General features: G+C 45.2%; 1 protein-coding gene across 2 annotated transcripts in view; it reads right to left on the bottom strand.

Annotated features, from left to right (window-relative positions):
* The window catches only part of COL22A1 (collagen type XXII alpha 1 chain), a 185,501-nt gene extending 169,490 nt beyond the window's left edge, over positions 1–16,011 (bottom strand). The window contains exon 1 of one of the 2 annotated variants that reach the window (XM_060277589.1): positions 15,763–16,011. The gene's annotated coding sequence lies outside the window, so the exon portion shown is untranslated. Of the gene's footprint in view, positions 1–4,761; positions 5,288–15,762 lie in introns of those variants that run through there. The other variant, XM_060277590.1, reaches the window with a different exon arrangement.
* Between the last annotated feature and the right edge of the window lie 8,620 nt (positions 16,012–24,631).

Genomic DNA, 24,631 nt, shown 5'->3' with positions numbered 1-24,631 from the left:
GTCCAGTTTGGGCAACATATCTCAGGAATGTTAAGGGATGCAAAGAATACTTTCCTAAAGAACAAACTAAATTCTTGGGGGGAGGGGGTCTTCCACACCCTTTGTTCCTGTCTCGCAGTAGATCCCAAGCGAGGGGCTTTTAAAAAGAAACAGATTTCACGCACGCCAATGGCTTCATGCTTTTTATATCTGCAAGGAAGTCATTCTGGCTCCATGGATGAAATCTAACCTTTTCTTTTTTAGCGCAGTGCAGGATTGTGTTAATGAAAGAGCCAGTGTGTCATGCCTTTTTATAGGAATTGAAGAGTGATAGAGCAACAGGCCTAAATCTGGTTGGCGGGGGGGGGGGGGATAGTTGCCTGTTTCCCCTATAAAGGGCAAAATATGAGGAGATGCCTGAGGGCATCTCACCGATCGGCAATACATTTTTCTTTTCCTTTCTTTTTTTTTAAAAAAATCTATAGGGAATTTGGTTGTTCCGACCTGAACAAGCTTTCTGACAGTGGACTGCTGCTCCCTCATGTCACAACTAGGGATAGCCCTATGAAAAGGCAGAGTGAAGCAGTTGCCTCAGGCAGCGGATACTGTAGAGACAAGTGGTCTCTCTGCATATGCTTTGGGGAAGGGCGCCATCTTGTCCTTTGCCTCAGGCAGTGCTAGATTTATGAATAAGCTAAACAAGCTATAGCTTAGGGCCCCACTCTCTTGCCCCCCCCCAAAAGAAAATAAAGGGAAAACAAACTGGACAACAAACTGGATGTACATTTCCAAAATATAAGATAAGAAATAAATAAAATAAAACCTGCATACGGCAACAGTGTTTTGTGTTGTGTAGGCTCCTACGATGGAAGTCATGGGCACGTGTGTGTGAATGATATGCAACAACTTTTCGTATTTTTAGTAGAAATGGGGGGGGGGGATACTTGTTTTTTGTCAAGATCAAGAAGATGGGAATGTGGGGGATTTGTGAAAATAAGCCTGATATGGAGATTATATATATCTGATTGCATTCAAATCGTCACTTGATGCAACATTGGCTGCAAATAGTAGTAGTAGTAGTAGTAGTAGTAGTAAATAATTGCATCTCCATCAACTGTAGTTGCACAAAATAAAAATGAAAAATTTCCTTTCAGCAGCACCTTAGAGCTTTGTTATTGGTATGAGCTTTTGTGTGCATGCACACTTCTTCAGAAGTAGTTGCACACTGTACCATGACAGCAAATTCTGGAGGAGCACTGTTATGTACTGAGCTGAATCATAGAACAATAGGATCCAGAATCAGCAGTCTGATTGGTCCGCAGGAGCCACCCAATCCAACTCCAGGTGGAAGTGAATCCACAACCTGATTGGCCTGCAGGAGCAGTCAATCAGGCGGCTGGCAGAAGTGAATCCGCAACCTGATTAGCCTGCAGGATCAGCCAATCAGGCTGCTGGCAGAAGTCAATCCACAAACTGAATGGCCCACAGGTGTAGCCCTGAAGTAGCCAATCACGCAAAGCCCATTGTGTAAATAACGTATATAAGCAGATGGTTTTGGGAAAAGGGCATTCTTCTTCTCTTCTTCTCCTTGATCACTACGAGCTGAATAAAGAGCATGAAATTCACTCTCGACTCCGAGTATATTTCAAGCACCCTTCACCTAGTGCCCACCAAATGCCTCTGAGAGTCACACAAGCTGAGAGTTGCACCCTGATGAAATTGGGTCACAACTCTTGAATTGTGTGCTCCATGCAGTTCTCTCTGTGTGTGTTTGCTTTGTTTCTAAATGCAGGTTAATATGGAATCAGGACAGAATGGATTTATGAATGAACACATGTGAGATTGACACAGACCAGATATATGTTAATCTGACTCTATCCCATGTGATCTGCTTCTCTGCTCAGCCAGCTCCTTAGCTAAAACAGCTGTAGCAGCTCTTAGTAGTGGTGATAATTATCCCTGCACTGTCAGGAGCAAATCTACTATAAAAATAATGAAGCTTAAGCTTCAGGGGCCCTAATCCTGGAGGGGTCCCAGAAACAACTTTGGTCCACATCACTTTTTTAAAAATAAAGAATCTAGCAGACCCGATTTGTATCACACAATTCAAATTGATTTTTTGTTGTTGTTGTGTCTATATTTCAACAATCCCAAAGTTTGAGAATTAGTAGCACAGATGTTGTAAAGGTTTGGTAACCAAGCCCATTGAAGAAGATAACAGTGGTTACCCAGACCTCATTTCTATAAATGATGATGATGATGATTTATTTATACCCTGCCCATCTAACTGGGTCAGATAGGAAGTCAGCTAGTCTCACTATGTTCATTGGGGCTTACTCCAACCTAAATGGGTAATGGATTGCAGCTTAAATCATATATAAAGTGTCAATTTTTTAATAATAATAATAATAATAATAATAATAATAATAATTCCCCAGCAACTTTGGGCGGCTCTCAACATAATTTTAAAATCAATCAATCACTTTATTTCAGCTTTAAGCTCATAGACAGGCAAAAACAAGAACAAATACACTCACAGATTTGATTTAGAATTAATAACAATAAAAGGCTTAATAGGAATACAAAATTAAATATAAATATAATAAAGGAATTTCAAATTCCATACAGCAACCCATTATGTCTCTTATATGACAGAAATTAAAAATTTTGCCATTTGTAAAGTTGCAAACGGATCTATATCTTGCAATAAAAAGGCAAGATGAAAATCTGCCGGGTGGCCAGGAAATTTTTGGAGTAATGGTAGCAATAAATTCTTACAGACAGCACTATAGAAAGGACATATAAACACTATGTGCGGAAGGGTTTCAATCGAACGATTATCACAAGAACATAAAACCGAAACTTGGCCCTTAGAGAATCTATGAAAGAGGGAATTTGAAGGGAAAACCTTAAAACGCACTTTAATTAAAGCAAAACGGTGAATGGCAATAGGGAGAGATGATAGCTAAGATGGCACATATAGCACCCGAATGTTGCTGGGAGCATGACCCCCCCCCCCCAAGCATAAGATTGTGTTGCAACTCTATATCGTCCAATCTTTGATTTTTATTTTTATTTTTTGCTATGGTAAGATCGTGATTCAAGGATTCTAAGGACGAGATTCCAATAAGTAAGAATATTAAAAACATGGTAAAACATTAAACATTAAAAACTTCCCTAAACCAGGTTGCCTTCAGATGTCTTCTAAAAGTCAGACAGTTGTTTATCTCTCTGACCTCTGATGGGAGTGCGTTCCACAGGGCGGGTGCCACTACCGAGAAGGTCCTCTGCCTGGTTCCCTGTAACCTCACTTCATGCAGTGAAGGAACCACCAGAAGGCTTCGGAGCTGGATCTCAGTGTCCAATCTGGACGATGATGGTGGAGACGCTCCTTCGGGTACACTGGGGCGAGGCCATTTAGAGCTTTATAGGACAGCACCAAAGGGGCTCCCATAACTGTTCAAGCTTCAGGGCCCCCAAAATGTAGGACTGCCACTGGCCTGACAACTATAAATACCATGGAGACAGGGAGAGAGGTAGCATTGGTGCCAAATCTCACCTAAAGCAAAGCAAAACTGAAGCTATTTTGAGGGTCCTGATCAGAGAAAACATCTGCCGAAACAAAAGATGAGAACTCCCACTCCACCCCAAAAAGTTTTCCAGTTAAATTAATGTATACCTCATAACTCTGTCTTCTGAGAAATTTCTATGTGGGAGAAGAAGCTACAGTTAGAACTGGATATGGAATAACTGATTGGTTCAAAATTAGGAAAGGAGTATGACAAGGCTGTATATTGTCTCCCTGCTTATTTAACTTATATGCAGAATTCATCATGTGAAAGGCTGGACTGGATGAATCCCAAACCAGAATTAAGATTGCTGGAAGAAATATCAACAACGTCAGATATGCTGATGACACAACCTTGATGGCAGAAAGTGAGGAGGAATTAAAGAACCTTTTAATGAGGGTGAAAGAGGAGAGCACAAAATATGGTCTGAAACGCAACATTAAAAAAAAACCCTAAGATCATGGCCACTGGTCCCATCACCTCCTGGCAAATAGAAGGGATGGAAATGGAGGCAGTGAGAGATTTTATTTTCTTGGGTTCCATGATCACTGCAGATAGTGACAGCAGTCACGAAATTAAAAGACACCTGCTTCTTGGGAGAAAAGCAATGACAAACCTAGATAGCATCTTAAAAAGCAGAGACATCACCTTGCCAACAAAGGTCTGTTAAAGCTATGGTTTTCCCAGTAGTGATGTATGCATAGCTGCCAAGTTATCCCTTTTTTACAGGGATTTTCCCTTATGCTGAATAGGCTTCCTCGCGAGAAAAGGGAAAACTTGGCAGCTATGGTGTATGGAAGTGAGAAGGCTGATCGCCGAGGAATTGATGCTGTTGAATTATGGTGCTGGAGGAGACTCTTGAGAGTCCCATGGACTGCAAGAAGATCAAACCTATCCATTCTGAAGGAAATCAGCCCTGAATGCTCACTGGAAGGACGGATCCTGAAGCTGAGGCTCCAATACTTTGGCCACCTCATGAGAAGAGAAGACTCCCTGGAAAAGACCCTGATGTTGGGAAAGATTGAGGACACAAGGAGAAGTGGACGAAAGAGGACGAGATAGTTGGACAATGTTCTTGAAGCTACCAGCATGAGTTTGACCAAACTGTGGGAGGCAGTGGAAGAAAGGAGTGCCTGGCGTGCTCTGGTCCATGGGGTCACGAAGAGTCGGACACGACTAAACAACAACAACAACAACAACAACAACAACATACCTCATAACAATAGCAACTCATAGCTTTGTGGAATTACAGAGTTGGACTGTTTCTTGTGCAGTGTCTCTCGGAAGCTCTAAAGGGGAATAGTCAGACAAAAGAGTCAAATGGATTTTTTAAAAGTCTGGGAACAGGCAGCAAGGAGAAAGAGAGGAGGAACAATACTTTAGAATGCGGCACAAATCTGAAAAAAAACAAAACACCCTTCCATGTTTATCTCCATGAATTCCTCCGGTTACATCACTTGATTAAACAGGAGACGGTTGGGTTTTTCTCATAGTCTGGAATTTAGAGAGGAGATAGAAGGGAGAATGAGATGAAGGAAACAGGAATGAAAGTTTCTATGGCAAAGCGTGTTACAGACAGGGAAAGGACTCCGTGAAAACAAAGTTCTTCTAAGAGCCCACACTGAGATTTCAGGGCCCTTGTTGCTGCAGAAACAGCATTCATGGAAGAGTCTGTCATGCTGGTAGCTTTGCAGAGGCCTGACCCCTCTGGCACAGGAGCCAAAAGGAGGGTCACCACAACTCATTCTCTGGACAGCCTCTTGGCCATGTCTTGCCCCCACCCCACTGTCCTTGACAGGTGTTGATGCAAAGACCGGTCAATAGTCCTGACATTCGCTGGAAGGAATTCTAACCATCTTGCTATACGTTTCCATTTTCTATTTCCCTCCCTCTCTCCTCTTGTCCATTCTTCTACTTCTATTTGAATGATTTATTACGGTCAATACAATGCAACACACAATTAAACCTGTACAACTGGTTAAAACAATTAAAAACAAATAAACATATTATTATTAAACATTCCTCCTAATCTTCGTTGAAGTCAGTTTTGTTTTGCTTTTCTCAGTCTTCTCAGTGATATGGGAAGAAAGATACGTTGAGTAAAATAATTCCAAATCTACAGAAGAGCGTTTCCTGGGAGAATTCTTAGAATATAAGTTACAATTCCACAGAATATGATCAACAGACTCTGTTGCTCTAGCTCCACACAGACACATACATATTTATCATTAACTGGGATCATGTTGAATTATCGATTTGTCAATGCCGAAGGCAGCACATTAAAACAAGCAAGCAATCTGAAATGGGCTTTCGGGGGTTTTTAAGTGAAGCTCAGAAGAAACAGCATCACTTTCATAGGCTTTAAACATCTCAGCAACACACACAGGGCATGGTTAAACAGTTCCTGTTTGTGATTAACAGAAGGGTCAATTAAAGAAACGGGGGGAGGAGAAGCTTAATATGGATTTTTAGGATATACTTCCCTTGCGGGAAAATTACAAGGCATTGTCACCAGACAGGAAATTTTGGAGTCTGTCTCACCTAAGAGCAGGGGTCAGCAAACTTTTTCAGCAGGGTGCCGGTCCACTGTCCCTCAGACTTTGTGGGGGGCCGTACTATATTTTGAAGAGGGGGAAATGAACAAATTCCTATGTCCCACAAATAACCCAGAGATGCATTTTAAATAAAAGGACACATTCTACTCATGTAAAAACGCACTGATTCCTGGACCATCCGTGGGCTGGATTTAGAAGGTGATTGGGCCGCATCCGGCCCACAGGCCTTAGGTTGCCTTCCCATGCCTTAGTGACTGAAGATGAACAGCACCCCACATTCAGAGTTTACTGCAGAATTTGCTGCTGCAGCTTCACATATTAACAGAGATAATTTTTTATATAATGGCTGAGCTTTACCATTCATAAATCTGACAGCTTCACAGCAAGCCCACGTGAGAGGAAATGGCTTCTCCCGATTTGCCACTATGCAGCAAAAACAAATTTTGGGGATAGAAGTTGTGTTCATGTACATCTCCGAGCATGTGAACTCTGCTTCCATGGATTGGGGGGCAGGATTTACTCTGCTGCATATTTCATGACTTTAAATCTCTGATGGTGTTCTTTCACCAAGGAGTAAAGGTAAAGGTAAAGGGACCCCTGACCATTAGGTCCAGTCGTGACCGACTCTGGGGTTGCACGCTCATCTCGCATTATTGGCCAAGGGAGCCGGCATATAGCTTCCAGGTCATGTGGCCAGCATGACAAAGCTGCTTCTGGCAAACCAGAGCAGCACATGGAAACACCGTTTACCTTCCCGCTGTAGCGGTTCCTATTTATCTACTTGCATTTTGACGTGCTTTCGAACTGCTAGGTTGGCAGGAGCTGGGACCAAGCAACGGGAGCTCACCCCGTCACAGGGATTCGAACCGCCGACCTTCTGATCAGCAAGCCCTAGGCTCGGTGGTTTAACCACAGCGCCACCTGGGTCCCATATTTCACCAAGGAGTACTTGCCCCAAACCCCAAACTTGCCCCAATAATACTTGGCATCCAGGAATGTGCCTTTCTCTATTTTATTTTATTCTTTCCTTGCCACCAACAAGATTTTCAGCTGAACACCAGTTATTATTTTATCATTGGCAAGTATCTCTGGAAGTCCACTGTGTAAATGGATTCTTACGTTTTGTTTTCTTAATCTCGTGACAGTACCATTTGTGACAAAGGGCAGGAGTAGGGCAGTTGGCTCCTAACACAGCTGCTGTCGAGGCCAAACCTGGAAGAATAGCAAAACTGACTCAACTCCAATAGAACTGCATCTATAACTGAAAACATTGTCCTTGCAAACCTGACTTGTTCTCCTATGCAAGTAAATGATCCAAAACAACCAAAGTCAGTTTTTAAGCAAAACAGAGATCAGAGAAAATGGGGAGGGGGGGGTATCCTCTCATGCCATCCCACCCGCCAGGAGACTTTGAACATTGCTACCATTTTGATCATACTGTCTCATCAGCCTCCAGTCACAAAGTAATGAGGGCTCCCCAGTTGAGAAAAGCTGCTAACTTATTAACTAATGCAAAGTGTGCTTCTTTGAAGTAAGCAAATGATCTCTCCATTGATCACCACAGCAACTTAACCCTGCCTGCTTTGTTTAAGGATCTCTACAAACAATCTTTGGGAAAGCATTTATTCCGCCTTCTAGGGATACGCTTGATGTCCCCATTCAACTGATGGGGACACATTTCTTCCTGGCGTGTGCTGCAGTCGGGTTACTGGGGCAACACCCAAAACTCCTGCCTGGAATCTTGCCTCCTCTTCCCCCACCCACCCTGGGGGTGGGGGGGGGGAGGCACCAGATTTGAATCCAAAACTCTTAATCAGTTCTCAAACTTCTACAATAGGTGCTTTGAGAGATCCTTTCCCAGAATATTTAGACCTCCCTTCCCACACTGAGTTCAGACCGAAGGCTAAAGACAGTAGTAACCGTAAACAGTGAGATAAATTTGTTGGTTTCCAGAGAATCTTTGTTATATTTGCCTCACAGTTGCTCTCTGTACAGTAATGATTTCTTTGAATAGAGAAAGATGTGATCCTGCCAGTTTTAGCCACATTGCTCAGCAGAGTGCTATCCACTATGAAATTGCAGAAGGGCCAATTTGGATGCAGGAAATGTTCAGTAACAGTGGTGTGGCTGTGTGTAATTAAAATGTAAACCACACCCTGTTTAAAACAGGGTTTTAAATATATCTTGTATACACCCATGCATTTCCCCTCAAACACATGTTGTGCCATTTCCACCACATGCCCCAAACCGCCAGTCCTCAGTTTTCATCCTACGCAGGCCTGCCTCACACCTGCATGCGGTTTCCCCAAAACTGTGTAGAGGAGTCAATTCAAACTTACATTGGAACTGTCCCAAGTTTAGCTCTTGCACTGCAAGAGAACAGGAAGGGTGAGAAATGAGCGTGGAGGATCAGCAGGGGTTACATTCAGACGGCCTTGCAGTTTAATGCAGACCTCCCTTAACTTACACATCTCAAAGCAATATTTGAACTGAAAGACAATTTTCCTTTGAAATTTACAATTCTCTGAATTTTGCAATGCAGTTCTTAAGCCATAGTATTTGCAGATAAAGTGTGCATATTAATGGGAACTGTGCAAAAGTATTCACAAATTAGAGAAATAGCATGCACAATGCAGGATGGCTCAGTTAGAGTGTGGTGCTAATAACACTGAGGTTGCAGGTTCAATCCCCAAATGGGATAGCTGCATATTCCTGCATTGCAGGAGGTTGGACTAGATGATCCTTAGGGTCCCTTCCAACTCTATGATTCTATGATTATATTTGGGGAAATTGCTTGCAAAAATCTGTGTATTCTGCAAAACAATTCTGATGGATTTTTGTGTGGACTTTTTTTAAAAAAAATACTCATGAACTGTCACAGAATGTGGAGGACAAAACTTAAGGTTGGATAAACAAAGAATGGGAAAATGAGAAACTGAGAACAATTAGCATCAATGCATTTGCCCATTCCTGAGTGACAGAAGAATTTAAACAGGACATTCATGTCACACATGAAATCCCCAGGCCATTTGGTGGATAATAGCTCACACAATGAAGAGTTTTCTCCAGAGCTTGGAGGCTACCCCCAGATATTTCATTTCACCCAGAAATAATTCAATTCACACAAGTCTATTTTGGTATGGTGTTCTTTTCTCTAACATCTGCCATTAAGCGGCCTGGTCTCTGTGATTATGTGGTCTGTAATGCAAGCTGCTAAGTTTGCCCAAAGCTGGGAGGGGAAAGCAGGAAGTTCAAAACTCTGTCATTATGTTGTGCTGCATGTACACTTGCTGAAGAGCTTCAGGTGCTACCCACTTTCAGAAATAGAATTCTGGGCCAAAACGACAATCAATCACCATCTTTGCAAAGCCATGAAAATGCTCCATAAGGAAGAATCGCATACACTACTATTGCTACCACCAGGCTGAGTGCAAAATTCAGTCCCCCCAAGATGTAATACTTGAAGAAGAGGGGATGACCAGCAGGCAGGGCAAAAACATAGCGCAGATCTTGGAATTACATAGCAGTCAAGCTAGCTCTTTCTTGGTTGTGGTTGAGTTCTCCTTGCCTTCTTTGGAATGCATGTTATGGAGCTTTTGCAGAGAAGCCTTTCAGAGCCTTTTGCAAGAAGGTTCTCAAAAAAACCAAGGTGAAAGAGTGATTTTACCCAGCCTCCCCTGCTAATTCTCTCCACCCAAGTTTAACATTGCAAAATAGTGGTGAGGGGGAAGGCCATACCTCACTGGCGGAGGAAGGCGGGTGCGGGGGGGAGTGCGGTGTGCACCAGGGGCCAGCCATGAGAGCAAGTGACATTGCTGCGCCAACCCCAACCCCCCCCCCCATGCTTGTTGCACGGACGGCGCTCCTGGACACTCGCAGCACAGGTGGCGGGCTGCTAGGGATGCTGCTGCTGCGGACGGCTAGCGGTGCCCCCCCACGCTCTTCGCATGGGCAGCAGATGGCTAGGGACACTCATCGCACAGGCGGCTAGCGGCAGCCCCCCCACGCTCGCTGTGCGGGTGGCTAGCCCCGCCCCTGCACTGCTACAGGTGCTAGGGCAGGTAGCTCCGCCCCTGCCATACCCTTCAAGTGTCCCAGTTTTCCAGGGACAGTCCTGGAATTACGAAAGACCATCTCAGCTTCTGATTTGATCCTGGAATGTCCCTATTTCCTCCACCTGTGCTGCTGCCACCGAGCTCATGGAGGAGGATGAGCTGGTGCTTGTCCTGAGTGGAAGCTGTGGCTGTGATGGAGAATCCTGTTGTTTCTCCATGGCCTCTCCGTGGCCACCGCTGCTTGCCTCCTCCCTTGGGCAGCTCATAGGACATGGGCTATGATTTCATCTTAAAATAAGGACGACTGAAAGCTTTCTGTAGTCAATCATTTGGAAATTACATGAAAATCTTGCTAACGAAAAATAAGGTAATAGAAAACCAAGAGGCGTCAAGGTGAGTAAAAACAAAAATAGAACAGAAAGCAGGCTAGAGAAAAATCAAACACAATAACAAGGGTGATTAAAAATGGGCCTTCCTCCCTTTTAACTGTATACAAGCTTACAGGCCAACCCTGCTCTGGGAAGACTGTTTGCCCCCTTATCAGGTGGGCGGCTTTGCAGGCAGGCCCCCGGTCTCCCTAGTAAATCAGCCTATCACAGGCCAGATTGTCTTCCTGCCACCAAATGGACCAATAGCGGCAGGAGTTAGGGGGCGTTCTCCTGGGTGCAGGACCAAATGACCAATTGTGGACCTTGGCACCATATGCCAGGGGGAGTTTAAATGCCTGGCCTGTGGGGCCTTTTGGTCACTCTCTTGCCGCACCTCTTCTCCCACCCACCGTCTCTCAGATTAGGGTTTCTTCCTGTATGGTTACGACCTGCTTATGGACAATGTCAGTCGCCTACTTTTCAGGGGCCGAGCAGGAATTTTCCCCACTTGGTTAATTGGCACCACCATTTGGGTTTCTGCCTACCTCATAGCAATCATCACAACTTTGTAAGGCGGATAGGCATTAGGTAAGCCTAGCCTTGGTTGGAGGGAAGGTTGTAGCCTCTGCCTGCCCCTCCATGGGTTATTCTTTTAAAAGGACCCAGGAGGAGTGGCACCTGTCTGATGCCCAGATGGTGGCTAGGGTCAAACCACTCCTCCAACGGGGACCTCTTGGGGGACTCCCCGATTGGACATAGGACATAGGGCACCCCCCTTGCCAGCCTAACCCTTAGAATCACTCCCAGCAGACAAGTGGCAGTGACATGTCCCGTTGCTTACCACAGTGCCTATGGCCAAACCTCACATCTGTAACCAATAAAGTTGTGGCCTTATTTGATCCCCAAAACCAATATGCTGTGTGTTGTCGAGTTATCCGCACCTCAGGGAACAGGGTGGTCATGGGGCCTTGATACACCCCATTGACTTCAATGGGAATTACTTCTGAGTAGACAGCCTGCCCGGGTTGGAGGGGAATGAATTTCAAGCCCAAATGATGCAGTTTTTAATTTCAGGAACTGGAAACAGAAAGTGCTTACCCATACAAACTGGGAAGAGTCTGCAGAAAAAGACATAAAAACAGCTCTCCAAATTACACTGCAGGGGACCATGTAATTAAAGCAGGCCCAGGAGGAAAATTACTAAGCAAAGCATTAGGCAAGTTATGAACCACGAGAGCCAACTGTAACAAGTGTTCTCATTCCATCTGAATGAAGGGCTGTCCAGATGGAGACACACATCCTAGAATTTCGTCGTTAGCCCGGTTTACTGTGACAATTTATTTTCTTCACCTCAAGGAAGACGAAGCCAAGAATGTCACTTTTTGCACGTCTTTTTTGTTATATGGGAAATTATCCAAGTTCTCAGCTATCCTTGAGAATTAATTAATGGGGTGGCTTCTAGGTTCATCTCCTTTAGGTTCAACTGCTTCATCTCCTTTATCAGACAGCAGAGGTGAGCCAGGCAGGGCACTGTCCCTGGGATTCCACTGCTCAAGGTGACTGCTTTGTGGGATGCAATCCACTGGGAGCAGTCAAATACAACATTCCTTGTTTTCCTAGAGTGAACATGCAAGGAGATGTTTGGTCCAGCCAGTCAAAACTTCCTTGTCCCTCCTGGCTGGAGCACCCCTTCCTTTTGCATTTGATAGAAGGTGGGTGTGACCTAACCTGTCCAGGCAACAAAAGGACGAGTCACACAGCACACCTCTATCTTTTTCACTTCCTTCTACATTTGATCAGCTTCTACGTAGGACTGCTCTGTTAGCTTCCAGCTACCAGAAACTGGGATCATTCCTCCACCTGGGGTAGATCCATCCACATGTACATATTTGTAACTAAGTCTGCCTTCAGGGATCACACTGTGCTCTGCCTGATGTAACTAAACTTCTTTTATTGACTTTGAATAAGATTGTGGTGTCTTTATTCTTTTAAGAGGGATCCAAGGGAACTTACCAGGAATGTACAATTCAGTCTGAACCAAATTGAATTGTATAATAGTGAGAGGTTTACACAAGTCTGCAACCAGCTATCTGCTGTGCATGTAAAAAGGGGAATGTAAACTCTGCTAAGTAAAGGAACTTGCTAGCGCAAGTTAGGAAGGATGTTAATAAACAATATATCCTCTCCTGCCACTCTTAATGGACCTCATGTATTCCCACATGAGGTCCACCTCACAGACAAGCTGGCCTTTTCTGAGGTCCTTCTCCTTATGCCCTCGCTGAGGGAGGTGCAGAGGGTAGCATCAGAAGAACAGGCCTTTTCAGAGTTGCCTCTCAGATGCCTGAGCATACCCAAAGTGATACCCAATCTAGTCTAGTGGTCAGAACAGCCTTCACCACCCTGGTGCTTTGCAGAAGTTTTGAACTATACATCTCAGTATGGTGGGCTAGCATTTGGTGGGCAATGCGGGGATAGATGGTTTGGTAAGAGCATCCACCTTGCAGTGGTGGAGCTTCAAGCTCCAGCAGGGAGGGGGTAGAGCAGGCGGGGGCATGGCTGGTGCACACCCCAAGGGGTGGGGCATGGCACGTCATCCGCAGGGGCGTGGCGCGTGTCCTGGGGGCGTGGCATGCTGCCTTTGGGGTGTGGCACCCAGTGCGGGGAGGCCAGCCACGATGTCACCCCACTGGGATTGTGCCGCTGGGGGCGATGCACTCCCCCTGCACCCCTGTTCCTCTGCCAGTGCCACCTTGAACCAGGGAGACTATGATTCAGAAAGTTGAGTCTGACTAGCCACAATGATCAAGGAGTGACCCTAGACTCCCTATCAGCCTACTCCGCAGGGCTGTTGTCAATAAAACCATGGAATAGTCCCTGTGCATATTGCCCTCAGTTTGTTTTGTTTTGTTTGAAGGAAAGGTAGGATACAATCTTAATAGACAGACAAAAGGCAATGGTAGGATGTAAAGTCAGAATCAGGATCGAAGGCAAATACCTAATTTGGCTGATATGTTGAGCAGAAACTTTTGACAGACCCTTCTGGGCACTGTGTTTGGAGGCTTAAAAAGAGTGATAGAGGACATATTGCAGATAACAAGAGTGGCAGGAAATTACAACGTTGATTTACCCTGTCAACTCTGAGATGGAAGAAGGGGTTTTCCCATCCTGAAAAAAAAGAGACTTTCAGGCATGTTTTCCTTAGCAGGGAAGCATAAGAGGGAAGATCTGAGAGTGATTTAAAATGTGATTAAAACATATGCCTCAAGGTAAAATATGACGATGAGACTTTAAAAAAACATACACACACACCCGGGGGGACTTGCCTACAAAACATTCCACAATAAATAGCTATGGAGGAGTTCCCAGCATAAAGCCACAAGTTATCTTCAAAATATCTACATCTTTCACACATCAAAAGTTGCTCTGACATGCAGCACAGAAGTGCTTGCCCTGAAACTATCAGTATTAGCGACAGGAGTCACAAAGGAATTTGCTTATAAAGTATTATTAACCCATACATTTACAAAAACGCATGTACATAGTTCAAAAATTCAGAACATCATAGTTCAGAACATAAGAGATGCTTTGTGGGATAAGGCTAAAGCCCCATGTTCTCTATTCTTACAGAGGCCAACCAGATGCCTCTGGGAATCCTGGAATCAGAAACCGAGTGCAACACACTCCTCTTGCAATTCCCATCAGCTAGTATACAAAGGCACACCGCACACAATGAACAATCATCATGCAGAACAGACACCTTTTCTCATCCATGCTGCCCATGCCTGCCATGGTGGTGCCCACTGTCGTTGCTGACATAACCCAATAGGTTCTGCAATTAGGCAGGTAGAACCAGATGCACAAATATAGGATAGCGGACACCAGGTTTCCTAGCAGTACATGTGAAAAGGATCTAGGGGTCTTGGTGGACCACAAGCTGAATATGATTCAACAGTGTGATGTGGCAGCAAAAAAAAAAAAAAAAAGGTCAATGCTATTCTAGGCTGCATCAACAGATGTATAGGGTACAGATCAAGGGAAGTAATAGTCCCACTCTATTCTGCCTTGGTCAGACCCCACATGGGTACCATGTCTTGTTCTGGGCGTGAAGATTTAAGGAGAATTTGACTTGATGGCCTCAAGCTGTTTTCCAACTCTATACTGCAAGATTTTCCCTAGAACAACATGATCCTTGCCAGATATTGCCGGACTACAATTCCTATCAGCCTCAGTCAGCAAGGCCAATGGTCAGGGATGATGGGAGTTACAGTTCACAATCTCTAGAGGGCACAATGTTGGCTACCCTTGCCCTAATAACAGAGGGAACAGCACCCACATTTGCTGGTTCTAAAAGAGAGCTGAGCTTTTTCTATTTGGCAGACTGTTCTTGCATTCACGTTGAAACCAAAGAAGGCTTCATATAATTATAAGTGCAAGTGAAAAACCACTTTTGAACCTTTAATAATCTATATTTTGCCTACTTTACTGTGGAACTTTGCTGAAGCAGTGGCATTACCCAAGGCCAAGATTGCAACCCATATATCGCTTAATGTAGCCTTATATATTTATTCCATTGGTTATATGAGTCACATATCAGTTAGTGCCTTAGCAGCAGTTGTTTGGATGGGAGGGAAATCTGCATTATGCAAAAAAGCATCCACTGAAAAACACTGTCCTTAGACATCTCCTGTGTATTCCTATACCAGAAACAATTTTGTTGAAAAAAATTAAACAAGGATGTTTCTCCTCATTGGTTCAATAAAAGCCACTAGACTTTTCCAGATTAACCTTAGCTCGGCTACCTTCCGTTTCCACTCCTAGGCTGCTACCCTTACGACGTCTACTCAGAAGTTAGTCCTATTGAATTCAATGGGACTTACTCCTGAGTAAGCAGGGCTAGACATAGACTAGCAAGTATACATCCACATCTACTCTGAAGTTAGTGCTATTTAATTAAATGGAACTTACTCCCGAGTAAATGGGATTAGGGTTACACTAATGTCTACTCAGAATTCATGTGATACTGATTTCATTGGGGCTCACTCCTGTGTAAATTGGGTTTGGATTACATCCTTAGACATTAACAAAAAAAAAAACTTCTAGTATCTAAAAATTTGTGATTCCTATTTTTATCATCAAGACACACATTTTATACCACCACCTCGTCCCAAGACGAAAGATAGCACCAGATATCAGTTGTCTTCTGGTTGTTCCAGAGCGTTACAATCGTTCCTCTTACCTGTAGGAGAAAAAGCAGCGGAGATCCTCCAGCCCCCGTTGAACTGAGTTACTTCCAGCACTAGAGATGCACTTGCAGCCAGATCAGAAACTTGCTCTCCTAAAAGAGGCTTGGCGAATAAACGAGAGGCAAGCCAAACCCAGCAGGGTGTTGTGGGGGAACTTTAACATGAAAAGGGAGGAGGGGAAAAATCTCTCTGCATCCTTACTTTCCAGAGACTTGAAGACGCTCTCTTGAAAAACGGATACTGAGGTGTGTGTGTGTGTGTGTGTGTGTGTGTGTGAGAGAGAGAGAGAGAGAGAGAGAGAGAGAGAGAGAGAGAGAGAGAGAGAGAGAGAGAGAGAGAGAGAGAGAGAGAGAGAGAGAGAGAGAGAGAGAGAGAGAGAGAGAGAGAGAGAATGAAAGACGGGAACAAATGAAGTAGTAAAAACTCAAGAAATTCCACAGTAGCAGCAGCAGCACCCGGGACAGAGCGCTGCGCCCTTGTTGCTCAGAGTGAGGCTAAGTTTGGAAGGATGGGAAGGCAAGGGGCCAGGGAAGTGAGGAGGTGGTGTTTTGGGGAGGGGTCTGTAGCGGGAATGAAGTGTGTGTGTGCGAACCGATGCAGAGTGGAAGCTGGAAGGGACCTTGCGGGTGAAGAAGGAAGCCTTAAGAGAAGAAGGAGCCTTAAGGGACATCAGGGATTTTCTCAAATCCTAGGCAACCCTAAACGCCCCTTTCTATGGAGCGAGCATAATGAATGCAGACTTCATTTGCATTTAGCAAGTCCTAGGTTTGCCCTGAAAGAGATCGCAGGACAGGTAGAATGCGGAACAGAAAGGGAAGCGGTGAAGATTTGTCTCTTGAAATGGAGCAGGAAGGGAACTAGCAGCTGAGGAAGAAAGATTAAAGGAGAGAGTTTTGGTGTTTTGTTCTGTTGTTATGTTTTGTTGTTTTTCGATTTTTTTTTTAATAAAAAAAATCATTGTCAACTTCTATGCAGGGTCCCAAGCCAAGCAGTTCTGGGACAAGACCCTCGACTGTAACGTTTTGGCTGCCAAGAGTCCAAGAGGTAGAGGGATTTAGGTTTGTTACCTTCTCCACTGGGTGGGTGCCTTCTTAGTTAGAGGAAACAAAGGAGGAACCAGGCTCTCGGTTTGCATGGAGAAGGTCCCAGGTGTCATTCTTGGCATCTGCAGGTAGGGCTGGGAAAGCCCTGCCTGCAACTGTGGACAGGTGCTGACAGACGATGCAGACCAGCATCTCCCACCTGGCATTCTCCAAATGATTTGGACTACAATTCTCATCATCCCTGACCATTGGTCATGCTGGCTTTGGATAGTGGGAGTTGGAATTTGCAGGGCATCAGCTAGGGAAAAGGTGTGCTAGGAATGGAGAGCCTCCAGCCAACAGGCCAAGCAAGACCTAATTTTGCTGGTAAGGCTGTTTCTCCCAAACCTCATCTGCCTGTCACACACGATATCATATGTGGTCAGCTGTGGGGCATGTAAAGAATACATGACTAGAAAACCACTTCCGCTTCCCCACGGAGGTGGTGTTGTGGGCTAGCCTCGAGCGAACTCTCACGATGGGGGCTGAGAGCTCAGCCCCCTCACGAGGTGGGAGTTCCCGCCTCCGTCATACCCGGGCTGGCCAATAGGGTCAGCCGGGAGGTGGGGCTTCGCGACCTTTAAACCGATCGGAGGCGGGAACTCAGCCTTTCCTGCTCTGGCTCCCAACCCGAACGGATCACCCGCCCACCCACCCTTTAGGCTAGGCAGGTTAGGCCGACGCTTCTATGGACTTTGGTTGATCGCCTTGGTTGGCCGAGGGGCCTGGTAGGACTTTTTCCACTTGGGCTAGCCAAGCTGGTTTTTTCGCCTACCTCATAGCAATTCGTCACAACTTGGTTTGGCGGTTAGGCATTGGAAATTTGCATAAAAGAAGAAGGGGGGCAGATTGCGTCATCCTCTGCCCAGAAATTGGAGAAGTAACTCTGTTAAAGGGGTTCCGGGGGTGGTACCTTTGTCCTGGGCCTGCGGAGGTCAGGGCCTTAAGGCACCCCCCAACGGTGGCCACAGGAGGTGTCCCAGTAGATGTACATCACTGGGCTCCTTGCTGGTGGTTAATTTCTCCCAGACTGTAACACACGGGTTGCAGTCGGATATAGCTGGTTAGGTTCCAATGCCTAAGCCAATACCGCTCATCATTCGTAACCAATAAAGTTGTGGCCTTTTCGCCCACTTAAACTTATTCATTGTGTCTCGTATCTTATTTCACGTGGAGGGAGGGGCATTGCCACACAAAGGAAATATCAGGAGCTAGGTTTGGCATGTGGAGCTCACTTACAGACAGCAAGCCCCTTTAAAGTTGTAAGAACACTCCCAAATTAGTCGTAAGTATTATTTTAACGTTTTATCTGAGTACTGCATTAAATAAAAGAGAAACAGCAGAAAAAGCAAAAGTTAAATGTTTCCATCACATTTAGATAGATAGATAGATAGATAGATAGATAGATAGATAGAATGTCCCATGTTTAGGGATATTATGTTTTTAATGACTGATGTTATAATGTATTTTTAGTCTCTGTTGGAACCCACCCAGAGTGGATGCAGAAACCAGCCAGATGGGCAGGGTACAAATAAATTATTATTATTATTATTATTATTATTGTTGTTGTTGTTGTTGTTGCTTCCAGCATTACAACAGTAAAAGCAACCACATTGCAAAATTTCTACAATGAGCACAGAGGGATAAAACAATCACATCTAGAAATTTTCAGCATGGAAGAAAAAAAAAAGCTCTTTGCTCGGTTCTGAGATGAAATGGCTCAAGGACCAGTAAATCTGTTTATAATATGGTGAGACAGGTTCACAATGACTGGTCCCACAAACACTGGTGGAAGAATGGGAGTGCAGAAGGAGTGGACCACTCCTGGTACCACTATTCTGGTAGGGTGCCATTGCAGGGCACCCCGCAACATGTGCCATGCACCCACGCCCCCACAGGCAGTGCTCCATGCCCCCAGAATTTGTGCCATGCCCTGCCCTCACGGCCAGCGTGCCATGCCCCGGGGATGTGCGCCATGCCCCGGGGGTGCCAGCCGTGCCCCTGCCTGCTCTCCGCCCCTGGTAGCACAAAGCAGTGGCTAGTAGCTGTATTTTAAAATGGCCGGTCTTCTCAGATAGCCCAATATTGTTGTTGTTGTTTAGTCGTTTAGTCGTGTCCGACTCTTCGTGACCCCATGGACCAGAGCACGCCAGGCACTCCTGTCTTCCACTGCCTCCCGCAGTTTGGTCAAACTCATGTTCGTAGCTTCGAGAACACTGTCCAACCATCTTGTCCTCTGTCGTCCCCTTCTCCTAGTGCCCTCAATCTTTCCCAACATCAGGGTCTTTTCCAAGGATTCTTCTCTTCTCATGAAATATTGGGGGAGCCCAATATTACAAATGCATAACACAGGCATGGCCAAACTTGGCCCTCCAGCTGTTTGGGGACTACAACTCCCATCATCCCTAGCTAACAGGATCAGTGGTCAGGGATGATGGGAATTGTAGTCCCAAAACAGCTGGAGGGCCAAGTTTGGCCATGCCTGGCATAACAGTAGTCTAACTACTGCATAGATAAAAAAATTCCTTCAGTAGCACCTTAAAGACCAACTAAGTTTATATTTTGGTATGAGCTTTTGTGTGCATGCACACTTCTTCAAATACACCACATTTCGTGCATGCACACGAAAGCTCATACCAAAATATAAACTTAGTTGGTCTACTGAATGATTTTTTTTTTTATTTTGCTTCCACTCAGACCAACACGGCTACCTACCTGTAACTACTGCATAGATAATAATGGCTAGGCTACTTGTGCCCAAGAGGGGTCCACACCTGGAATCCCAGCTGAACTGGTGGAAGGTCCATCATGCCACTGTAATCACCTGACCCTCCATCAACTATCTAGGAGGACCCCCAGAGTCCATCAACAATCCTGAGTCCAACCTTGATCTTATAGAGGAGCGTAACTCAATCCATAACAGGTTGATCACCACCTTTCCCAGCAGATGTCTCACCTATCAACCAGGTGAGAAGGAGCAGAGAAAGATGGAATTCATTGGTGTTGGTTTGAATCAAAGGAAATTAGGAAGAGGAGGAGGAAGAGACCAGCAGGCGGATGAAAAGAAAAGGGAAGATGAAGGAGTAAAAGGCACAAGTTTCTCTATTAGATGAGGTGAATGAGAAAAACCGAGACTGAGGCTCCCAGTTCAAATTTAGCCCCACTTGGCCAAGTATTTTGGTCTTTTTATAGCTGCTTCTGAAATAACTTACTGTGCAGGGGAGAAGGAAGGGTGTTGGGTGGATAGAAATATGACCCTAGTTCTGTATATAAAAAAAAACTCCTCCCCCTTTGAAAATACGGATTCAGGTATTTTGAGCTGAGGTTTAAGCTGAAGAGAGGAAAAACAATAGCGAGGCAGGCTATGCATCTTATCAGATTTGGAGATGGGGGGATGTTATTTTGAGATGAGAAGATTCTTACCAAATTGCTTTCTAGCTTGTGGTCTAAATTAAAAGGCCCGTGGCAGGAATATTTTGGGAGGTAGCTCAGCTGTGGCTTGAAGGCTGGAGCCGCCACTCCACCCATGTAGAAAATTCCCAGGTTCTTATTTTTGGGGCAGCTTTGATCAGAGGCATCTGTTGTGAGGTGCAGAGAGATATCAGCTGGTGCCCCCTAGTTTTGCAAGCAGAAAGCCAGGATTAAAGATACTTTATGGCCCTATATAATATCTTTTGCCTTCCAGGAGGAAGATTCTGAATAGTTTTCCCCCTGATGCAAGTTTGGCTTACCTGTTTATAGCACACACAAGAATGCATTTTTTAATTGATACAAAATCATTCATTCTCAACACGCTTCTTTCAATCAAGATTCTGCCATCCAGATTGGTGTGTGTGGTCACTTGGCGCTGTAGTCAATTAACCTTTACTCAGAGTAGACCTATTGGAATTAATGGTCACAACTGACTTGGGTCTATTAATTTCAGTAGAGCTACTCTGATTGAAATTTTAGTTAAATACACCCCTTCATACAGGAGTGGGGAACCTTTGACCCTCCATAGAATCATAGACTAATAGACCTCCCTAGAGTTATCTAAGGCAGTGTTTCTCAACCAGTGTGCCTCCAGATGTTTTGGGACTACAACTCCCATCATCCCTAGCTAGCAAGACCAGTGGTCAGGAATGATGGGAGTTGTAGTTCCAAAACATCTGGAGGCACACTGGTTGAGAAACACTGATCTAAGGGACGCGGGTGGTGCTGTGGTCTAAACCACTGAGCCTAGGGCTTGCCGATCAGAAGGTTGGCAGTTTGAATCCCCGTGATGGGATGTGCTCGTGCTGCTCGGTCCCAGCTCCTGCCAACCTAGCAGTTCGAAAGCACACCAAAAAGTGCATGTAGATAAATAGGTACCGCTCTGGCGGGAAGGTAAATGGTGTTTCCATACGCCGCTTTGGTTTCGCCAGAAGTGGCTTAGTCATGCTGGCCACATGACCCGGAAAAACTGTCTGCAGACAAACATCGGCTCCCTCAGCCAGTAAAGCAAGATGAGAGCCACAATCCCAGAGCCGTTCGCGGCTGGACTTAACTGTCAGGGGTCTTTTACCTTTACCTTTTTAGAGTCATCTAGTCCAACCCCCTACAATGCAGGCATCTCAGCTTAAAGCATCCATGAGAGATACCCCCCCCACACACACACACCTCTCCTTTAAAACACCCATTGAACCTCCCAGGGGAGTCTGTCCCACTGTCAAACAGTTCTTAACATCAGAAAGTTATTCCTGATGCTTAGCTGGAATTTCCCTTCTTGTAACTTGAAACCATTGGTTCAAGTCCTATGCTCTGGAGCAGGAGTGGGCAAGCTTGCTCTATCTTCCCTGTGACAGTCCTTAAGATACAATTCCCATCATCCCTGGCCATTGGCCATGCTCTCTCTCTCTCTCTCTCTCTCTCTCTCTCTCTCTCTCTCTCTCTCTCTCTCTCTCTCTCTCTCCACTGTATATATGTAATATTTATCAGTTATGTGCATCTGTGCAAAAGGCTTTCAAGTCCAAATGGCTCACCACTAGGGATGCCTACCCACCATACATTTAATGCACATTTCAAGCACATGCCTTCTCCCAAACAATTCAGGAAACTGTAAGTTATCCCTCACAGAGCCACAGTTCCCAGCACCCTCAAACAACTACAGTTTGGAGGATTCTTTGAGAGAAATTATGTGCTTTAAATGTGTGGGGTACATGCAGCCTATGATCAGTATTAAATGATACAGAGAGAAGAAAAGGTGGTAGGTTCAAGATCTGAAGGGAACATAATCTCCTTCAATATAGGGATTTAACAAAGCCTGGGGTGGAGCACTAGAAATCAGAGGGGGCTTCCATCGGGAAAATCCCCATGGTGTGAATGCTCTCAAATAATAACTCCAGTAAATAACTCCTGAAGCTGAGGCTCCAATACTTTGGCCACCTCATGGGAAGAGAAGACTCCCTGGAAAAGACCCTGATGTTGGGAAAGATTGAGGGCACAGGAGAAGGGGATGACAGAGGACGAGATGGTTGGACAGTGTTCTCGGAGCTACGAACATTAGCTTGACCAAACTGCGGGAGGCAGCGGAAGACAGGAGTGCCTGGCGTGCTATGGTCCATGGGGTCACGAAGAGTCGGACACGACTAAACGACTAAACAACAACAACAAATAATTATCTGAGAATCGGCAAGTAAGAGACATAATCAGAGAAAACATTAAAATTATCTCCTGCTGCCAAGGCTGAATGAGCTGCTGCTCAAATATAATGCTGACCACTTGACATATTCATGATTAAATGGTGACAAGACTTGGGAAGGAAATCCCCCTGGGGTGCCAACAGCAGTATGTAGCCCCCTTAACCTGAATGTGGATCTGTCCCTCTGTCAGGTGTGGTGTGGAGACTGGGCTCCCCGATCCCTAACAAGGGAGGAGGCTGCTCCATGCTGTTGGCAACGTCTTCCTGCCCCTCGGCAAGAGGCCAGAGACGGCCACCATATGGGGTACTATCCATTCAGCACCAAGGCCACAACCTATGGCCTAATAAGAACCCTAGATGTAAGATTTGGTGGGATACAGAGGGAGGATGGCAGACCTACAGGTGATTCCCAATGTCTAAAGGTTAAAAAATTAGGTAAAGGACCCCGGGACGGTTAAGTCCAGTCAAAGGCAACTATGGAATTGTGCTGCTCATCTCGCTTTCAGGCCAAAGAAGCCGGCGTTTGTCCACAGCATGACTAAATCGCTTCTGGCACAATGGAACACTGTGGTGGAAGCCAGAGTGCATGGAAATGCTGTTTACCTTCCTGCTGCAGTGCTATCTATTTATCTACTTGTGCTAATGTGCTTTCGAACTGCTAGATAGGCTGGAGCTGGGACAGAGCAACGGGAGCTCACCCCGTCGTGGGGATTCGAACTGCTGACCTTCCAATTGGCAGACCCAAGAGGCTCAGTGGTTCAGACCATAGTGGCACTCACGTGCTTTCTCCCCCAATGTCCATGACAAGGTGAGTGACCATGTGATTGGCCTTGTGGGGTCTGCTGTAGAATCCCAGCGACTTGCCTGCCTTTCCCCCTCCCCATCGCCAAGTTTTAATTCAGTTACTTTTCCTTTCACTCTGATCTTTTGCTCTGGGCTGCTGGTTTCCTTGTGAAAATAAAAAGGACTTTTCCACAGCATCTTCTTTACTCAAAAGCATTAGGGGAATCAAGACTTTAGCTATTAGGCATTCACTTGACACACATACACACACACCCCAAAAAATATTTTACAAGATCCCTAACGATGTGCTCTATTGGGAGCTGGCTTCAGATACCTGGCCATTGACAGACTAAGTTCAATGGGGTTTATTCCAGCCTAAGTGGGTAATGCAGCTTAAATTGTGTAGAAGGTGCCAATTAAGTGCTAAAAGTAATGTCATAGGGAGGAAATGCAACCCAATCATGAAGGATGGGTAGAGAACCAATAGTCCTATGGGAAAGGCATTGTCTCAAAGTTCAAAAATCATGTTCCATATAATCTTAAATCTTGGGAAGTTCAGTGACCTGCATCTGCTTAGGAGCTGGTCAAAATTGGGGGGGGGGGGGGAGTGGGTGACAAGGACCCTTTCAACAGGCAAATGCTGCCATCTACTGGACCCTCCATAATACTGTATAGCATTGATTCCACTTCCACCTAGTGGGCAGCAGACACGATCTAGGGTCTTCTTTCTCCCCTCCCTTCTCCCTTGCACAGTATGTTATTTCAGAAGCAGCTATAAAAAGACCAAAGTACTTGGCCAAGTGGGGCTAAAATTGGCCTGGGAGCTCTCGGTCTCTTTTTCTCCTTCACCTCATCTAATAGAGAAACTTGTGCCTTTTATTCCTTCAGCTTCCCTTATCTTTTCATCCACCTGCTGGTCTCTTCCTCCTCCTCTTTCTAATTTCCTTTTATTCAAACCAACACCAATGAATTCCATCTCTCTCAGTTCCTTCTCACCTGGTTGATAGGTGAGACATCTGCTGGGAAAGGTGGTGATCAGCCTGTTCCGGATTGAGTTACGCTCCTCTTTAAGATCAAGGTTGGAGTCAGGATTGTTGATGGACTCTGGGGGTCCTCCTAGATAGTTGATGGAGGGTCAGGTGATTACAGTGGCATGATGGACCTTCCACCAGTTTAGCTGGGATTCCAGGTATGGACCACTCTTGGGCACAAGTAGCCTAGCCATTATGATTTATGTTGTAGTTAGATTGCTGTTATGCATTTAATGTAGGGCTATCTTAGAAGACTTGTCATCTTAAAATACAGCTACTAGCCACATTGTGAATCTATCTCACCATG

Source organism: Zootoca vivipara, chromosome 8, assembly GCF_963506605.1.
Source record: "Zootoca vivipara chromosome 8, rZooViv1.1, whole genome shotgun sequence".
Classification (NCBI taxonomy): domain Eukaryota; kingdom Metazoa; phylum Chordata; class Lepidosauria; order Squamata; family Lacertidae; genus Zootoca; species Zootoca vivipara.
This window is presented reverse-complemented; position numbering and strand designations above follow the sequence as displayed.